At 42.2% G+C, this 15,229-nt stretch overlaps 1 pseudogene across 1 annotated transcript; it reads right to left on the reverse strand.

Annotated features, from left to right (window-relative positions):
- Positions 1 to 1,153: 1,153 nt before the first annotated feature.
- LOC106585308 (cell cycle checkpoint control protein RAD9B-like) lies at positions 1,154 to 7,768 on the reverse strand (annotated as a pseudogene). Its single transcript, XR_014382474.1, has 10 exons — positions 7,752 to 7,768; positions 7,484 to 7,540; positions 6,867 to 7,170; positions 6,615 to 6,701; positions 6,079 to 6,112; positions 5,565 to 5,664; positions 5,225 to 5,388; positions 5,090 to 5,194; positions 1,463 to 3,143; positions 1,154 to 1,239 (listed from the first exon to the last, which is right to left on the reverse strand). The product of XR_014382474.1 is annotated as a cell cycle checkpoint control protein RAD9B-like (transcript).
- Between the last annotated feature and the right edge of the window lie 7,461 nt (positions 7,769 to 15,229).

Below are 15,229 nucleotides of genomic sequence, written 5' to 3' on the forward strand. Positions count from 1 at the left end.
CTCACCTTCCTTTGGACCGGAACATTGCCGGGTTGCAGTTGTACATGTGAAGTGGTCTGAATCCTGAAGCCTGAGTAATCGGCACAAGGTGAGGCTCGCCTCCCAGACAATCACTGGTGCGGCTGGTTAGCTGTCCTGGGCGGATGTTGAGAAAAGCGAATCTAGGTGAGACTATCCTACTACGCTCATCACCAATGGGAACCGCTGACATGGCTGGCCATCTTCCAGAGTGAACAACAGAAGATTAATGTGATAGGTAAAGATCTTTAGAGTTTAATTCGGGAGATGGTAATTCTTTAAATAACCTCTTCTGTGGTGCCCCAAATCCTAATGAGTTAATTCTTACATGATTCATTTAATTGGGTAACAATTAAACATAGTTGATTAAATAAATAACAGTTATCAGATTAATGAAAGTAAAGTCACGACACTACACGATGGAAAAAGACAAAATATTATCTGCTGAAAAAACTTGCAGGGTATAAAAACAGTTCTTGGCTGGTTCATTGTTCTATGGTAACTTACAGGGCACCACTGACCCTGTCATCTCCCCCATCTTCTGTATCACTGGAACACACCAGACTGGGCAGCACAAAGGTACAACCATCACCCTGTAAAAATCTTCTCTCATGAAGGCTGCTCCACTGAACACTGGGCTTCCCTGGCTGGATACTAGCAACTTGCATGCAGAGGGAAACACCTGGGCCTGGGGGGGGGGGGGGGGGACCAGCATCTGCCTCACCCTCTGGAAGCTCTGCAAAACCTCCCCACCTGAGAGCATATAAGGACCATTACCCTAAGGCTGCCTTTAGCATTTCCCTCTAGTGATCTGCCTATCTTTATATACAGCTTAAGATTTAAAACAGATTATGCCTGTCAGTCTTAAATCAATATAAATGAACTAACTACATTTGTGATAGTCAACAAACTAAAGCAATAGGTCTAATGTATTCTAATAGACATACATAGATACAGTAGATATCTAATAGAAGTTAGATGAGATAGATCTCATTTTGCACGCTATGTTCTATTGGGAAAATATAGTTTCTAGATAACACAGTAGTGTGTTTTAAAGAGGTCAGCTCTCATGAGCGCGTAGGTTACCCACTATGCCACGTGGGTTATTACAACTGCATGGTGCGTCAGTGTGTAAGGGAGAGCGAGGGGAGGGGCAGAGCTAGATGGAGCATTATATGGCAGGGAGCGAATGGGAGGAACATAGAGGGAAACAAGAGGAAGCTGTAGGCAGACAGAGGGAGGGGGAGAGGAAATATGTGTGTGAGTACATGTGTGCTGAGGTGCAGGGAGTCAGTGCAGGTGGTCAGTCCAGTGTAGCCCTTTCCTGCAGTCAAATGACCTAGTGACCTGATTGGTGGAATGTTATTAATATTTGTAATAATTTCATAATCAATAAACATCATTTCAAAAAACCTGCCAAAAATGTGGTGTTTCTATGTCAAACCTTGTCCTTGTTGATACTGCAGGACTTCCTCAGGCACCATGCCAAGTGGATGTCCTGGATGGGTGGGAAACACGGCCCCGGTGACGTACTGGACCGTTTTCACCCTCCGCTGGAGGGCCTTGCGGTCGTGGATGGAGTAATTCCCTTACCAGGCCGTGATGTAACCGGTCAGGACGCTCTCGATGGTGCAGTGGTAGTATTTGGAGAGGACCCGGGGACAACAACCCCAAACACACATCAAAAAGCACCCAGGAATGGTTCAAAAAGAAACGCTGGACTGTTCTGGAGTGGCCAGCAAAGAGTTCAGATCTGAATCACATTTAAAACCTATGGCGAGATCTGAAAACAGCAGTTGGTGGAGGGAACCCATCAAACATTGAAGAATTAGAGCAGTGTGCTGCTGGAGAGTGGGCTAAATTACCAGTAGAAAGGTGCAGCAAGACCGTTTATGGTTATAGGAAGCATTTGTCTGCAGTTACCTTGGCCAAAGGCTGTGCAACCAAGTACTAGCTCCAGGGTGTCTATGCCATTTGTCTTTATTTAAAAAATTGTAAACTTAAGTTTACAAAAATAAAATTGGTTCTGCAATGTTGAAAATCCAATAACAAGCTGTGGAGACCAAAAGTGTTTTTCAATTTCAACTTATTTTAAGAGAAATAGGGAATTATCTAAGAAAAGTGCAAGGGTGCCACTATATTTGGCCGGAACTGTATGTACAATTCCTTTGAAACCGTGGGTACATAACAGAGGACATGTTTAAGCTTGGGGAGGAAGAGGGAGCCCTGACAGGCGTTAACTACATGGTCATCATAATCCGACTTGGACTGGTGCAAAACCCACCTCAGGCAGCTCAGAGCAGACACTTAGAGAAATAGATAGAGGCGGGCAAGGAGAGCCACACTGAGTGACATCATCGCCACAGCAACATAACAGGTTAGTGACTGTAGGGGATGTAGGGATTACAGCCTGTCAGGCCTCTAACCCAGCCAGCACGTCCTTGCCCCAGATAGCCAGGCTCTGTTACCACGGCACTGTTCTGTAACACAACACCCACTGAGGCACCAAAAAAAGCACATGATGGCAAACTGCCTCCAGTAAGGAGGACATCACTGGCACAGCCAGTTCTAGTTCTAGGATTCAAATGTACTCTACTGTGACTGTCACATGATTGGACAAGCGCTTTAAGGCTACTTACTGCTGTTTGCTTTTTTATATGCTATTGAGAAACTGCTTCTCCCTAGGACAAAATGTCCTGCATTTTTCCACAACATGTTCCCTAACTAGGGCTTCCCTGTCTATTTGAAATAATTTGGTCAATGTCTATTTGAAATAATTCGGCCACTTCTACATAAAACATAATTGAATTTACCCTTATGGTTGCCCTGGTGACGACGACATAATAGACGATACAGATAGAATCAGATTAAGAGCAGCAAGTGATGCTGGTGATGTTGTGTATTACACAATGTTGCACCAAATACAGAACCCCCCCTATTGGTGGTGGTGTAATTACTGTATAATAAATGGTGATGGCTACCTTAGTGCAGCAGGAGCCTGGGCCTCTGTAGCCTGGGAGGGGTCCTGCTCTCTGGGTGGACAAGAGTAGCCAACACCACACTGGCCTCCAGCACCATGTCATCCACAAGGAAGGACACAGGCCTGACAGACAGCAGAGCACAGCATCAGCATACCTGTAATCAGGGCACTGAGATTTCTCCAATCATGTGACCAGACCGGGAAAAACTCGGGGCCTTATTTAGGATCTAAGAAAAAGAGGTATAATCACAAGGACCAGGATACTTACTTTCCTGCAGCGTCAAAGTGGGCAGACACCCGTAGACCATGAGATTAAGAAAATTACAACAATCCCTAGAGAAGAGGTTAATACATTAAACACATGCATGTTTGGAGACAACTAACGTTCATCATTAACTGATGTCTCAAAGTTTGATCATTCACCACACATGAGAATAACAGGTCATAGTGGATCACAACATTCTGCTACTCTGCTAGACAGCAATGTACATTAGGTGTCAGGGCAAATATTATCAATGTCGTGCCTCTTCAACCTCTGGAGGCTGAAGAAATATGTCTTGGCCCCTAAGATCCTCACAAACTTTTACAGATGCACAATTGAGAGCATGCTGTCGGGCTTCATCACCACCTGGTACGACAACTGCACCACCCGCAACTGCAGGGCTCTCCAGAGGGTGGTAAGGTCTGTCCAACGCATCCCCGGGGGCTAACTATCTGCCATCCAGGACACCTACAGCACCTGATGTCACAGGAAGGCCAAAAAAGATCATCAAGGACAACAACCACCCGAGCCACTGCCTGTTCACCCCGCTATCATCCAGAAGGCGAGGTCAGTACAGGTGCATCAAAGCTGGGACCGAGAGACTGAAAAACAGCTTCTATCTCAAGGCCATCAGACTGTTAAATAGCCATCACTAGGCGGCTACCTCCCGGTTACTCAACCCTGCACCTTAGAGGCTGCTGCCCCATATACATAGACATGAAATCACTGGCCACTTTAATAATGGATCACTAGTCACTTTAATAGTGTTTACATACTGCTTTACTCATCTCATATGTATATACTGTATTCTATTCCACTGTATTTTAGTCAATGCCACTCCGACATTGCTCGTCCTAATATTTATATATTTCTTAATTCAATTCTTTCACTTTTACATTTGTGTATTGTTGTGAATTGTTAGATACTACTGCACTGTTGGAGCTAGGAACACAAGCATTTCACTACACCCTCACTTGCATCTGCTAAATATGTGTGACCAATAAAACTGGATTTGATTTGTTGCTGTGTATGCTAGCCATGACCTTTGAAGTTGTAGAGGTCAATCACAGTGAAAGGGGTAATCATGTGTTCAGTGAACTCGCTGTGTCCCAAGCCCAGATACCAGAGCCCCTGTGTGTGACACTAGCCCCTCTAACACACTGTGACAGGTAAGACTAGCAGCAATGTAGAGACTGGCTCACTGTCCAGCAGGCAAGCAGTCCATAGAAACAGCTCATGGCTTTGCTGTGTAATGAAGGGACTTCACAATAGGGTACCCCCAACAACATTCCAGGATGTTAGGGTCGGATCAAAGGTTGTGGGTCGAACCACAGATTGAAACTCATTATTTGTACTTTATAATGACACAAACTATTATATTTCAAGTGAACACAGGATCCCAAATGACTGAAATTCTGGGGGGGGGGGGCTCAATATGATTTATTTTGCTATTGGATCAATGTTTATGTATATTTGTCCTCTGAGGACTTGGGTTTATTTGGAGCATGCATGAGAGTTAGGTAATCAATACATGTGCTCTACTACTTATTACTGTCTGTTCACAAAAAATGTACACGTGCAGCAAAAAACATATCATATTATAACTTGATTCACTACGGTCATAAAACAGAATCTCACCCAGGAGGGGTCAATTCCATTGAAAATGATAGGGTACGGAGTCTCCTGGACACTTGGGTCTAGTGCAGTAAATAAGACCCCTTAAAAATGAATTAACCCTGAGTCTGCAAGAACAGACAGTGATTCACCCATATATTTACAAGCTCATGTGACAGAAAATGTAGGACCTTCTCAAAATAACCCCCTTATACTCAGCTCCTTCAGACAGAAGGTTATGTCTTAGTCAACTCCAACCTGGAAGTAGTCAAACTCACTGGGATCTAAAGACATCTCAGTGTGCATGGCTTTCATTTGATCTGCACCCAGAACAATGAGGAGTTAGGAACAATATGTTTCTGATGTTTGTATGTTTTTAATACTGTGTAGACAGTGCAGAATCTCACCACTTTCCTCTTCATAGTGTTTTTTCAGATTGACACTCAGAGGGGACATGGACAGAGTGATCTCCTCCTGAGACACCGGGAAGTGCATCACCATGCTGCCTAGAAGTCTGGCCCAAAATAATAATAGAAATGTAATACAATAATAATAATAATAATAGATTAAACAAATGTTAATTAAATAAATAATCATCATATACCCTGTAGTAATTCTCAGACGGTATCTGAATCACTCTTCATAAATGTCATATGAGGAGATAGATTGGGGTATGTTATGGCAGCTCACCTGGCCTGGGCCTTCAGTACGTTGGGGCAGAGGTGAGAAGGAAACACTGCTTGCAGAGCTTCACTCTCCTGGAAACACAGGTTATGTGTTTTGGTGATACCTGTCACAAGAAGTATGATACACACCGCTGTTGGAAAACACCGCCATCTAGTGTTGATACCATGCAATGCAATCTGAAAATTCTGATGATGAGAAATCCACTTTGTTCCAAAATCATTATTGAGCACCTACTGGATGTTGCTCACCAACACACAAGTCCTTAACATATTTACTGACCAAAATTATAAAACGCAACAATTTCCCAAAAAGTTACTGAGTTTAAGTACATAGAAGGAAATCCGTCAATTGAAATAAATTCATTAGACCCTAATCTATGGATTTTATGTGAGTGGGCAGGGGCGCAGCCATGAGTGGGCCTGGGAGGGCATAGGCCAACCCACTTGGGAGCCAGGCCACTGGGAAGTCAGGCCCACCCAATCAGAATGAGTTTTTCCCCACAAAAGGGCTTTATTACTGGGCTGTGGTTGTGAGACGTACTGCCAAATTCTCTAAAACAACGTTGGGAGTGGCATATTTAGAGAAATTAACTTTCAATTCTCTGGCAACAGCTCTGGTGGACATTCCTGCAGTCAGCATGCCAATTGCATGCTCCCTCAAAACTTGAGACATCTGTAGCACTGTGTTGTGTGACAAAACTGCACATTTTAGAGTGCCCTTTTATTGTCCCCAGCACAAGGTGCACCTGTGTAATGATCATGCTGTTTAATCAGCTTCTTGATATGCCACATCTGTCAGGTGGATGGATTATCTTGGCAAAAGAGAAATGCTCACTAACAGGGACGTAAACAAATTTGTCCACAACATTTTTGACAAATAAGCTTTTTGTGTGTATGGAACATTTCTGGGATCTTTTATTTCAGCTCATGAAACATGGGACCAACACCTTACATGTTGCATTCATATTTTTGTTCAGTATAAATCAAGATCTTATCTGAGAGCATGCTATTGGACTTTTCTCCTACTAAGTCTTCAGTGAAACTGGAATATCACCCGGTTATCTGGGAGGTTGATGGATATTTGACAGCGATCCACATTATGCTCAATAGTAGCCAGGCACCGAAACAGTGGCACCACTGACTAAAACCAATGGATGTATATTAATAAACAGCTATTATAAAGTCACACATTTTACAAGAAATTATGATGGACTGTTCCAAACGGTTGTCAGAGTCATCTATCTCCCCTGAGGCCTGAGATAACTTGGGGTCATATTCAGCAGATTCAGAACCGCTTGGCCATTACCTTCATTACCAATTTGTATTTGACAGTTCCACAGTCCTGGGCTGGTCCTGTGTCTGGGCTGTAGTGTTGGTAGAACAGTGTTGTGAAGAGGAAGCAGTCATAGGCTGAATGGGCATTGCCAACTACAAGAGACCAGACCAAGCAGATAATGATAGACATAAGGTTAGGGTTAGGACAGGGCAATGCTATGTACCACTTTAAATTGACAAAGCTTTGTAAATCAATTATGTTTACACCTTTCACCATAGGATCCAACCATAATTTATCACCTATGTGTGCCAGTGCATGAATAGCCTTCCCAAATGCTGTCAAAAAGAGACAGTTTGGTGGATGGAATTCACCAAGCAGTAATAATGTGTCAATATATTTAGCTAGCTGACACAAATGTTTCCATTTTAGCTAGCTTAGTTACCCCAGGGAGCAATCAGCAGTGACTAGTTTAGGTACAGTACGCAGTCAAAGAGCTAGCCAACTTTAGAGTGCTAACTAGCTAACGTTAAAGAGCTAGGTTAGCTAGCTAATTAACCTAACGTTAGCTACTAACTATCCAGGTTTGGCACTTTAGCTATTTACTTTGAACATTTATGCCCCTGGTCTATATTCTTAAAGTTAATATAACTTTCACACGGTTTCCTTCAATGACACACTTCATTTTGTTAGTCAAGTTCAAGTAGCTACCACAATGTTGTATTTTTTTAGTGCAGTCACTGCTTCTCACTCAGTTTGTCTGTCAGCTATGTGACGTCATGTCGATTGGCGCTGATATTGAGCTGGTGCTGATGATCATAGAAATAATAAGTAAGGGACAATCAACGAGGGGCTATGCGTTCCATGGAAAATAATGAACGACGGGGGGCCACGACACGCTAACAGAGTGGACCTGACCTTCCACAGAGTTGCATTACTTTCCAGAGAACGCATAGAGCCCCTTGATGATTATCCCTTTTATACCGTTTGCCACTAGAAATGTGTTCAACATCCACTGAAGTAGATAGCAAGTTTACTAGATAGCTACAGCAGTTGCCGTGGTAACCAAACAAACAGACTTGCTAGTTTAGCTAATCAAACCGTCAGTCCTAGCTTGTTATTATGAAAATCGAATTCAATCATATCAATACTGTTTTCACTTCGACTTTTGCTTTCAAAAGCAGCTCAAACAAAACATGTAAAAATGAACCACAGCCATTGAATTCTACTGTGCAAATATACCGTGCGTTATATGGAAATAATGCACGCCCTAGAATGCCCTTCAAGCCAATCAGAAAGGAATATTCAACAATGCCATGGTATAAAAATGAATATTTCTGTGATCAGGTATATTAGCTTTTTGGAATAAATGTGCAACAAAATTCATTCTTATTTCTATGGTGCTGATGTTGAGCGGTAGTTAGGCTGACACCAGATCTCAAAGTCTTTCACATCAGCTACAAAACAGCAGGTAGCCTAGGGATAAGAATATGCTCAAAGTCATACCATTACCTAACCCTTAAACTGAAAATTTAGAGTTATAAACAATTCATTACAATTAACTGTAATCATATATAAATAATGAACAGATATTAAATGTAGCCTGTAGTATTTACATGGTTAATAAACTACTGCATGTGATAGTGCTTATACACAGTCAGGGTTGGGAAGGTTCATTTCTAAACGTAATCCACTGTCTAAATTGTAATCAGAAAGTAATTATGGATTACCCAAACTCAGTACTTTTGGATGGCTTTCCCCTTAAAAGGCATTGGAAGAAGCCAAAAGGAACCATCAAATGCATTGTGTACCATCATAGCGGTATTTGATTTGTGGTCAGACTCGCTCAGGTGGAACAAACTTAAATGTGTGCCTTTTTTCAATGCTGAATTTAATGTTATTGAGAAGAACTAAAAAGATATCAATGTATTTTTTTTCCGTTAACATCTTTTCTGAATTTAAAAGTAATCATCTAGTTCTTCAAAAGTATCTGTAATCTGATTACAATATTTTAGCTGGTAACGTAACGGATTACAGGTTGTTTTTTGTAATCTGTTACTCGCCAACCCTGTACACAGTTTACAGGCAGACAGAAATTAATTTACCAATAAGGAGTATGAAAGTATTTTGAAATGTTCAATATTATACTACAGCTCAATACATTGTCAGATTAATTAAATGTTTAACCTGTCTTAAATATAATTACTTAAAATGCCATCTTCTAACTCTGCACTGTGACTGTTGACTTTGAGAGGATAACTTTAGAGTGCACTGTGGTGCCCTTCCTCTGTCCATATGGCTTGATCCTAGATCCAGAATCTCGCTCATTGTCCATCTTGAACGTGAGCTTTAAGTAGCGGATATCCAGTAGTATTTCTGATTCCATCCAAAGAGCTATGACGTAGGGGGGAAATATTTAATGAAAGATGGGCAATAGTTGGTCCATATTTAATTCTAAAGTAAATACAGTTACAACACACCTGATTAAATACACCTGTGCAGCACATAAAGATAGTGTTGCTTCATCAGTCTTCTCATGTGATCGGTGCTGTAGACATTTTCAATGCTGTCGAGATAGTTTTTGTTCAGTTGTGTGGGTTGGATGCTGGAACATGATTACAATATTTAGTATAACACTACATTTAAATTGAGAAATATATTAATTATGGTATATGGTAAATAACTTGCAGACATCTTACCTGTAGAAATTATGCAGTCATCATGGACTTAGTGTGGATATTCACCTGCTGGTTGTCAGAGACCTTGAAATGTGCTGTCCTGTGCGTCTCCACCCTGGCGCTTAGTTCCTTATACACATGCTCAGTGTCTGTCATATACAGTGCATTCGGAAAGTATTCTGAACCCTTCTCTTTTTCTACATTTTGTTACATTATAGCCTTATTCTAAAATTGATTAAATAAAACAATTCCTCATCAATCTACACACAATACTCCATAATGACAAAGGTTGAAAACAGGTTTTTAGAAATTGTTGCAAATTTTAAATTAAAAACAGAAATAGCTTATTTACATAAGTATTCAGACCCTTTGCTATGAGACTACGAAATTGAGCTCAGGTGCATCCTGTTTCCATTGATCATCCTTGAGATGTTTCTGCAACTTGATTGGAGTCCACCTGTGGTCAATTCAATAGAAAGGACATGATTTGGAAAGGCACACACCTGTCTATAAAAGGTCCCACAGTTGACAGTGCATGTTAGAGCAAAAACCAAGCCATAAGTCAAAGGAATTGTCTGTAGAGCTTGGCCACAGGATTGTGTCGAGGCACAGATCTGGGGAAGGGTACCAAAAAATGTGGAGCATTGAAGGTCCCCAAGAACACAGTGGCCTCCATCATTCTTTAATGGAATAAGTTTGGAACCACCAAGACTATTCCTAGAGCTGGCTACCCAGCCAAACTGAGCAAAAAGGGAGAAGGGCCTTGGTCAGGGAAGTGACCAAGAACCCAAGCTCCAGATTTCCTCTGTGGAGATGGGAGAACATTCCAGAAGGACAACCATCTCTGCAGCACTCCTCAGTAAAAGGCACGACAGCCCGCTTGGAGTTTGCCAAAAGGTACCTAAAAGACTCTCAGATCATGAGAAATGAGATTCTTTGGTCTGATGAAACCAAGATTGAACTCTTTGGCCCGAATGCCAAGCCTCAAGTCTGGAGGAAACCTGGCACCATCCCTACGATTATGCATGGTGGTGGCAGCATCATGCTGTGGGGATGTTTTTCAGAGGCAGGGACTGAGAGACTAGTCAGGAATGAGGGAAAGATGAATGGAGCAAAGTACAGAGAGATCCTTGACGAAAACCTGCTCCAGAGCACTCAGGACCTCAGACTGGGGCGAAGGTTCACCTTTCAACAGGACAACAACCCTAAGCACACAGCCAAGACAATGCAGGAGAGCCTTCGGGACAAGTCTCTGAATGTCATTGAGTGGCCCAGCTAGAGCCCGGACAAGAACCCAATCAAACATCTTTGGAGAGACCTGAAAATAGCTATTCAACGACGCTCCCCATCCAAACTGACAGAGCTTGAGAGGATCTGCAGAGAATGGGAGAAACTCCCCAAATACAGGTGTGCCAAGCTTGTAGCGTCCTACCCAAGAAGAAGCGAGGCTGTAATCGCTGCCAAAGGTGTTCCAACAAAGTACTGAGTAAAGGGGCTGAATACTGAATACATTTTATATATACAGTTCAAGTCAGAAGTTTACATACACCTAAGCCAAATACATTTAAACTCAGTTTTTCACAATTCCTGACATTTAATCAGAGTGAAAATTCCTTGTCTTAGGCCAGTTAGGATCACCACTTTATTTTAAGAATGTAAAATGTCAGAATAATAGTAGAGAGAATGATTTATTTCAGCTTTTATTTCTTTAATCACATTCCCAGTGGGTCAGAAGTTTACATACACTCAATTAGTATTTGGTAGCATTGCCTTTACATTGTTTAACTTGGGTCAAACATGTCGTGTAGCCTTCCACAAGCTTCCCACAATAAGTTGGGTGAATTTTGGCCCATTCCTCCTGACAGAGCTTGTGCAACTGAGTCAGGCTTGTAGGCCTCCTTGCTCGCACACGCTTTTTCAGTTCTGCACACAAATGTTCTATAGGATTGAGGTCAGGGCTTTGTGATAGCCACTCCAATACCTTGACTTTGTTGTCCTTAAGCCATTTTGCCACAACTTTGGAAGTATGCTTTGGGTCATTGTCCATTTGGAAGACCCATTTGCGACCAAGCTGTAACTTCCTGACTGTTGTCTTGAGATGTTGCTTCAATATATCCACATACTTTTCCTTCCTCATGAGGCCATCTATTTTGTGAAGTGCACCAGTCCCTCCTGCAGCAAAGCACCCCCACAACATGATGCTGCCACCCCCGTGCTTCACGGTTGGGATGGTATACTTCGGCTTGCAAGCCTCCCCCTTTTTCCTCCAAACATTTCATCAGACCAGAGGACATTTCTCCAAAAAGTACGATCTTTGTCCCCATGTGCAGTTGCAAACTGTAGTCTGGCTTTTTTTTATGGCGGTTTTGGAGCAGTGGCTTTTTCCTTGCTGTGCGGCCTTTCAGGTTATGTCGATATAGGACTCGTTTTACTGTGGATATAGATACTTTTGTTTCCTACAGCATCTTCACAAGGTCCTTTGCTGTTGTTCTGGGATTGATTTGCACTTTTCGACACTAAAGTACGTTCATCTCTAGGAGACAGAACGTGTCTCCTTCCTGAGCGGTATGACGGCAGCGTGGTCCCATGGTGTTTATACTTGCATACTATTGTTTGTACAGATGAACGTGGTGCCTTCAGGCGTTTGGAAATTGCTCCCAAGGATGAACCAGACTTGTGGAGGTCTACACTTTTTTTTCTCTGAGGTCTTGGCTGATTTATTTTGATTTTCCCATGATGTCAAGCAAAGAGGCACTGAGTTTGAAGGTAGGCCTTGAAATACATCCACAGGTACACCTCCAATTGACTCAAATGATGTTAATTAGCCTATCAGAAGCTTCTACAGCCATAACATAATTTTATGGAATTTTACAATCTGTTTAAAGGCACAGTCAATTTAGTGTATGTAAACTTCTGACCCACCGGAATTGTGATACAGTGAAATAATCTGTCTGTAAACAATAGTTGGAAAAATGACTTGTGTCATGCACAAAGTAGATGTCCTAACAGACTTGCCAAAACTATAGTTTGTTAACAAGAAATTTGTGGAGTGGTTGAAAAACGAGTTAATGACTCCAACCTAAGTGTATGTAAACTTCCGACTTCAACTGTGTGTGTGTGAATATATACTGCTCAAAAAAATAAAGGGAACACTTAAACAACACAATGTAACTCCAAGTCAATCACACTTCTGTGAAATCAAACTGTCCACTTAGGAAGCAACACTGATTGACAATACATTTCACATGCTGTTGTGCAAATGGAATAGACAACAGGTGGAAATTATAGGCAACAAGCAAGACACCCCCAATAAAGGAGTGGTTCTGCAGGTAGTAACCACAGACCACTTCTCAGTTCCTATGCTTCCTGGCTGATGTTTTGGTCACTTTTGAATGCTGGCGATGCTTTCACTCTAGTGGTAGCATGAGACGGAGTCTACAACCCACACAAGTGGCTCAGGTAGTGCAGCTCATCCAGGATGGCACATCAATGCGAGCTGTGGCAAGAAGGTTTGCTGTGTCTGTCAGCGTAGTGTCCAGAGCATGGAGGCGCTACCAGGAGACAGGCCAGTACATCAGGAGACGTGGAGGAGGCCGTAGGAGGGCAACAACCCAGTAGCAGGACCGCTACCTCCGCCTTTGTGCAAAGAGGAGCAGGAGGAGCACTACCAGAGCCCTGCAAAATTACCTCCAGCAGGCCACAAATGTGCATGTGTCTGCTCAAACGGTCAGAAACAGACTCCATGAGGGTGGTATGAGGGGACGACATCCACAGGTGGGGGTTGTGCTTACAGCCCAACACCGTGCAGGACGTTTGGCATTTGCCAGAGAACACCAAGATTGGCAAATTCGCCACTGGCGCCCTGTGCTCTTCACAGATGAAAGCAGGTTCACACTGAGCACATGTGACAGACGTGACAGTCTGGAGACGCCGTGGAGAACGTTCTGCTGCCTGCAACATCCTCCAGCATGACCGGTTTGGTGGTGGGTCAGTCATGGTGTAGGGTGGCATTTCTTTGGGGGGCCGCACAGCCCTCCATGTGCTCGCCAGAGGTAGCCTGACTGCCATTAGGTACTGAGAGGAGATCCTCAGACCCCTTGTGAGACCATATGCTGGTGCGGTTGGCCCTGGGTTCCTCCTAATGCAAGACAATGCTAGACCTCATGTGGCTGGAGTGTGTCAGCAGTTCCTGCAAGAGGAAGGCATTGATGCTATGGACTGGCCCGCCCATTCCCCAGACCTGAATCCAATTGAGCACATCTGGGTCATCATGTCTCGCTCCATCCACCAACGCCACGTTTCACCACAGACTGTCCAGGAGTTGGCTGATGCTTTAGTCCAGGTCTGGGAGGAGATCCCTCAAGAGACCATCCGCCACTTCATCAGGAGCATGCCCAGGCGTTGTAGGGAGGTCATACAGGCACGTGGAGGCCACACACACTACTGAGCCTCATTTTGACTTGTTTTAAGGACATTACATCAAAGTTGGATCAGCCTGTAGTATGGTTTTCCACTTTAATTTTGAGTGTGACTCCAAATCCAGACCTCCATGGGTTGATAAATTGGATTTCCATTGATTATTTTTGTGTGATTTTGTTGTCAGCACATTCAACTATGTAAAGAAAAAAGTATTTAATAAGATAATTTCATTCATTCAGATCTAGGATGTGTTGTTTAAGTGTTCCCTTTATTTTTTTGAGCAGTGTAGAATTATTTTTTACTAACTTGCAAAAATGTCTAAAAGCCTGTTTTGGATTTGTCATTATGGGGTATTGTGTGTAGACGAGGGGGGAAAACAATTTAATCAATTTTAGAATAAGCCTGTAAGGTTACAAAATTTGGAAAAAAAATCAAGGGATCTGAATACTTTCTGAATGCACTGTAGATGGGTGTGTTAATGAAGCCTTGATCTGAATGAATCACACAATGTTTGTTTTCATTTTTGATTGAGTAACATGTTAATGGGTAGGCTATTAACTCAATCATCAAGTGTTAAATAGATTTATTCACCAAATTAACATTTAGATATGCCACAAACAACAATTTGAAAATATATGGCCTCCTATAGGCCTACCTCCTGGCTTCTGTGGAGTCTAATACACCACATGCAGGCTATTGCATTTCAGGTCTCGGTTTCACACTATTTGACACACTATTTGACAATGCAAACATGCAATGCATGAGTTGAACAACCAGTAGGCTATACATACCCATATCTATGATTCTGCATGTTATTGGACTCTGCAGACCTATAACAATGAAATAATAGATACTTGACCTGAGATGTTTACATTGAAGGCAATATTACAAAAGTTCGAATAAGTCATTAAAAAACAGGTCTACACATATAAATTAATTACCATTCATTACAGAAGCATACAATTAGCTATTTTTTTAAGCCTACCTTGTTGCTAAAATGCAGCTACCTCTGTGTTTTAAATCAGACAAATCCCTTTTTTTTCCTCGACAAATGTAACCTGTTTTTCATGACTTTGTACTGACATTCTCTCCTGGTCACTCTAACAAATTGAGGTCAATTTTAATATGAGTGGTTACAAGTATCAAGCTTACAGAGCCATGGTCGCAGAGAATGTCAATCCTTTGGGCAGATTCAGCGCCTAGACAAGAGGTTATATAAAGTAATCTTGCCATCCTATTAGACTATCACTAGATAAATACAACTAAATAGGTCAAACAAAAATACAAAAAGACCGAAAG

Source organism: Salmo salar, chromosome 24, assembly GCF_965601325.2.
Source record: "Salmo salar chromosome 24, fSalSal1, whole genome shotgun sequence".
NCBI classification, from domain to species: Eukaryota; Metazoa; Chordata; class Actinopteri; order Salmoniformes; family Salmonidae; genus Salmo; species Salmo salar.